A 6,000-nucleotide genomic window follows, 5' to 3' on the forward strand; every position below is an offset into this window, starting at 1 on the left:
CAGAGAGAGAGAGAGAGAGGGAGAGAGAGAATCCCAAGCAGGCTCCATCCTCAGTGCAAAGCCCCATATGGGGCTCAGTCTCACAACTATGAGATCATGACCTAAACCAAAATCAAGAATCGGATGCTCAACTGACTGAGCCACTCAGGCACCCCTAAGATTAATACTGTTTTAAATGTTTTCTCACAGGTTATGCCCAGCAGTTTAAAGTTAGGCAGTTCTGCTTAAGTCTGAAGCATTTCTCTATCTATAGCATGGAACATATTCAAATTACAGCAGAGATCTGGCTGGGGTTAAAATATAAGCTCTTTAAAGGTCATAGAAAAATCACAGCAGAAAGGAGCCTGAGGAATTCTGATCACTATAATCGCTAAAAAATATTATTCCTACTTATATTTTCTTTTCTCTCTTGAAGACAGGTGGCATAGGTTTCTTCTGGAACATTCGTCGTGGCACAGGATGCAAACGGAGTGGATGGGAGCAAGAGCTGACAATTGTATGTCCCTTCAGGGATTTAGCGATGGCCTTCCAAATACTTCCAGATGAAGTATTTCCATTATGTTCCTATTTCCTACTACTTGAGAAAAGATAAAGAATCACTTCTCAAAGCTAGTTTCAAGCCTTTGTTGTCTTTGTATAGTAACCAATAAATCAATCTGCTTCATAATTTCACCCTCTCTCCTGACTTCATAGTTGCCAATATTCGTGAAACCCACACCATAAATCAAGAATCCTCCCATGCTGCCCATCCTTATCTGCAAGAAAATCACTCCCCTTTCATTCCAAATGAATTCCTTCCAGGAAGTTTCTTCTGCATTAGATGGGATAGGAAAAAGATGCTTTTACTACCCGAGTTCATCATATCCCTAAAATATATTAATATGTGAAACTAATGCTCATCCTCCTCACAAGAAAAGAAAGCCCATTAAATTTGATTGAAAGTATAAATTTATGTGAGCCAAGTGCCTTGAGACCTAGTCTATGTCCTTTTATTGAAGTGTCGCTGATGCTTTTTGAGCTGGTGGTCATCTTAACATTCAAACAATTTTTAGAAGAAATTAGTTTCTTCAAAGCTGTTGGTTACAGGACGATATTAGACCAAAAAATAAAACAAAACCAAACAAACAAAAAAAGAAACCTGTTACTAAGTGTGACTTTCCTCTCTACCCTGGACCTCAGAGAAGGATACACACAACTGTTCTTTCTTTTAAACTGCTTTTTTGGTCAGTGGTATAACCTGTAGGACTCATAGTTGCCGTAACTATATGCACCTGGTCTCATACCCATATGGCTGGATACTATTTTGAGATATTTATGGGTTGTTGTTTTGTTTTGTTTTGTTTTGTTTCCCATCATTTTCCCCTTTCCATTCTACCATTTAAGCTGGTAGTAAGCTCTGTGCCTGGGGGAAGTCAGGGAGGAATGCAGAGTCAGTCTGGAACACTTTTTGGGTTTTGTTTCCAAAAGTTGAAAACCTAGAGACAGGATAAAGTTTGAGAAAATAAGCTCAGAGAACAAGAAGAGAAAGAGCTAGGATTCTCCTTGTTAATGAGGGCCCCAACCCAGGCAAGAGAGCCCAGGCTGTCGGCCCTACTTTCGAGAGGAGCTGGGCATTGCTCCCTGGCCTCAAAGAGCTGCTCTCCTGATGCACTACAGGCCTGGGGTTCCTGGCTTCCTCCAAGGTTCCCCTGCTTCATTTGAGGCAGTGCAGTATCTGAATGCCTCAGAGAACCACTGTGGGCTTGGTCAACAAGGATGGCTAGAGTGACCAGAACAGACTGGAGATTATTATTTCCTGGGCATCATGTAAGATGATCATATTTTAGAAATCCTGGAAGAGGGAAGGAGCCCAATAATGATGGAGAAGTAGTTTGCCACCATTATAGTGGGTTAAGGACTCAGAAGTTTGTTCATTCATTTAAAAATTTATTTAACAAATTTTACTAAAAGCACTCAATGAGTCAGGCACTGTTCTGATGGCTTAGACACATTCATGAACTAAAGGAAGATCCTTGCCCTTATGGAGATAAAACTATTTTCTGAAGTTCTATTTCTCTGACTAGGCCTGTTCTTCACTCACTTTCTCCTTCTGACCCAGGGCCCTATGCCACCCCCAGCCTTGGGGCAGAGACAGGGAATGACTTCAAGGTGATTGTCCAGGAGCACCCAGGTTGGGATGGGGCTGGTGGGGAGAAACACTATGGAATATATGACAAGGGAAGTCCACCTCTGGAGGAAGACTGCTGTGAGTGGCATACAGATAAAGAAAGGGGTCCTGGGCCATAGAATTTACACAGCTCTTCCCCTTTCGATCTGCAATTTTGTCTTCCTTCACAATTGTTGCACTGAATTTTTTCCCTCAAGTAACTCTTTCCCCAACACTCTCCCTTTCTGCTCCGAGTTTTGTGATAGCTGGTGCAGTCCACACCAGTATTTTGTTGCACAGGCTCTCTGCCAGGATCACACTTCAGGAGCTGCTTGTCTTTGTTACTGTGATGAAAACAGCAGACTTGTCTCCTAGAAACAAAAGAATCTTGGAGACACCAGTTGTGATTGTATTTTGCAAAGCTTAGTTCAAAAGGATAATGTCTTCAGACAAGATAATTTCAGAATTTGCCTACTTCTCAAGTCACCTTAGTGTTTTCCTGGTCTTTCTGACATAGTGCACAAGTGAACCAATCAACTTATCATTCTCTTGCCATCAAGGCTAACTGAATTCGTGTCTCCATTGGAGAAGAAGTAAAACAATAAGCAATCAGTCTACATTTTGGAGAGCATTCTCACTGTGATTCAATTTACTTTTGTCTTTTTTTTTTTTTCAGTGTCTCCAATAAAGGCTTTATGTGCTCCTGTTTTAAGCGTTGAATATATGGTCAATTATCTAATGAGAAGCAAATCCACAAATATCCTCTAACTCTAATATTCTTACTCTTCTATCACATTATTATGGGGAAAAAATACCTTTCATTTACTTGCCCCACACAGAAAAGTCGAATATTACTCCTTCATCCTCACAATAGCAACAAAATGTGGGTATGAGCTGTGGTACAGGAGCACTGGAGTAGGAGTCATAAGACTAATAGGTCTTATTAGTTTTCTCAAACTATTAGTTTTTCCCCACTACCTGTACTCCTTAGATAACACACCTAACACTCTCAGCCTCAGTCCTCATTTTACAGACAAATGGGCTATATTAGGCTATCTCTAAAATCCCATCCAGCTCTAAAATTCTGAGATGGCTGTCTATCTTTATTATTTATGCTGCCACACTAGAAAGGAGGTTTAAAAGGATGTTCATCTATCTCCTCCTCTATTTGGTTTGCTTAAGTAGTAGAAACTGTTTTAAGTAACACCTACATGGCTGACAAGGTTTAAAAAACGAAGATTTGCTAGGTCACCTGGCTGGCTTAGTCAGTAGTGCTTGTGACTCTTGATCCTGGGGTTGTGAGTTAGAGCCCCATGTTGGGGATAGAGTTCACTTTAAAAAAATGAAGATTTGGAAAGTGACAGTTAACGAATGAAACGTAGATCCTGTTTCCAGAAATATTCAATCGGGACCCAAGCAGCTATGTTCAAATTCGAGCAGTTTTGGTCCTTACTGATCTTATTAATAGTTGCCCATAGGTAGAGACCAAACTGGAAGTCTCAGCAACAGAGAAAGCAAATGAGAACAATTCCTCTATATGCTTATAGCTATTTTCCTTGAAAGCAGAGAAAATCTTACACACCTGTGCCTCTCTTTCCATTATGCATCTAACATACCTCTTCTTCAAGCATGGAGTTCAAGGAAGATTTACGGGAGCAGGAATCAAGAACACTTTTGTTGATGTCAGACTGTGACCAAATACATAGCACGTATCATCAATTGAGACACTTTCCCTTTGGACTGCCAATATTATTCACACTACACACTTGAGAATGGCCCCTGTTTGTAGGTAACCATAAGCCCTGGTTTAGCTGTGTTTTGTCTCAGCCTAATTATTTTTTTAAATATTTATTTATTTATTTAGGGAGAGAGAGAAAAAAGAAGCATAGCAGGGAGGGGCAGAGAGAGAGGAAAAGAGAGAGAATCACTATCAGGCTCTGAGCTGTCAGTGCACAGCCCAATGCGGAGCTTGATCCCATGAACCATGAGATCCCATGAACCATGAGATCCCATGAACCAGAGCCGAAATCAAGAGTCTGATGCTTAACTGACTTAGCCACCCAGGCACCCCTCAGCCTAATTCTTTTTTTTTTTAATTTATTTTCAAGTTAGTTAACATGCAGTGTAGTCTTGGCTTTCAGGAGTAGAACTCAATGATTCAACTCTTACATATGACACCCAGTGCTCATCCCGAAAAGTGCCCTCCTTAATGTCCGTTACCCATTTAACCCACCGCCTCGCCCAGCAACCCTCAGTTTGTTCTCCGTATTTAAGAGTCTCTTATGGTTTGCCTCCCTCTCTGTTTTTATCTTATTTTTTCTTCCCTTCCCCTATGTTCATCTGTTGAGTTTCTCAAATTCCACATATGAATGAAATCGTATGATATGTCTTTCTCTGACTTATTTCACTTAGCTTAATACCTTTCAGTTCCATCCACATTGTTGCAAATTCAGCCTAATTCTTTTTTTTTTTTAAGTTTATTCATTTATTTATTTTGAGAGAGAGAGAGAGAGAGCACACAAGCAGGGGAGGTGCAGAGACAGAGAGGACAGAGAATCCCAAGCAAGCTCCATGCTGTCAGTGTAGCCCCATGAAGGCCTCAAACCCACAAACTGTGAGATCATCATCTGAGCTGAAATCGATAAGCTGCCATGCTAGGTTAATATTAATTATATTAATGATATTATATGTAATTATATAATTATATTAATATATAATATATAAATTTATATAACATAATCACATATGATTATATTATATTATATTAATTATATTATATATTATTTAGCAATATTAATTAATATTAATTCTTAATATGACCTTTTTACTCTCAAAAGGGTCCAGTTTTGACAACAAATTATATAGTCATTCTATCTAAAATTTCTACAGTGGAAAACCAGTATATCAAAACCTTTTTCTGAATTAAGAGGGGTTTTTTTTTTTAAGTGTATTTATTTTTGAGAGAGAGAGAGAGAGAGAGTATGCATAAGGAAGGGGCAGAGAGGGAGAGAGAGGGAATCCCAAGCAGATCACCAGTGCAGAGCTTAATGTGGGGCTCAAACTCATGAACTGTGAAGTTATGACCTGAGCCAAAGTTGGATGCTTAACCAACTGAGCCACCCAGGTGCTCCCTGAGTTAAGAGTTTTTAATATGTTTTGTGGAGGGTTCTTAGCTATGAATTGGTTCTCCTTAGTAATATGAGTTTTTAAATAGTCAAAGTGGTAGGTTGAATGGGCAAAGAGACCTGGGACACTGAAATTAGTAAGACAATACTAAAATAGCAACATGTATAAAAACAATGAAATGTTTATATATTTTGGTCCTGATCATATGAAATGTGGGAAAGACAGGCACAAGGATGCATGCCAAGTTATTATGGGAAAATTAAATATCCAAAGATAGAGAACTGATTAAATATATTTTGGTACAACCTGTACTAGTGTATATTGTAGCCATTAAAATTGTGGCTACGAAACATTTAGTAAAATCAGAAACATATTTCATATTGAGGTGGAATAGACTTCTCTAAAAAAAAAAACAAGTGGGAGTATACATGAAGAGATTAAGAATTTCTGTTTGTAAAAAAAAAATGCTAAAAATGAAAATATTTATAAGATATACAAGAAACAAATAACTTAAACATACCTCAGTGGCACCTGGGTGGCTCATTTGATTAAGCATCTGACTCTTGGTTTGGGCTCAGGTCACCATCTCATGGTTCGGTGAGTTGGAGCTGGCATCATTGGCCTCTGCACTGACATTGCAGAGCCTGTTTGGGATTCTCCTTTTCTCTCTCTGCTCCTACCCCACTCATACTCTCTCTGTCTCTCTCAAAATAAATAAATAAACTTAA

This window comes from Panthera leo, chromosome B4, assembly GCF_018350215.1.
Source record: "Panthera leo isolate Ple1 chromosome B4, P.leo_Ple1_pat1.1, whole genome shotgun sequence".
NCBI classification, from domain to species: Eukaryota; Metazoa; Chordata; class Mammalia; order Carnivora; family Felidae; genus Panthera; species Panthera leo.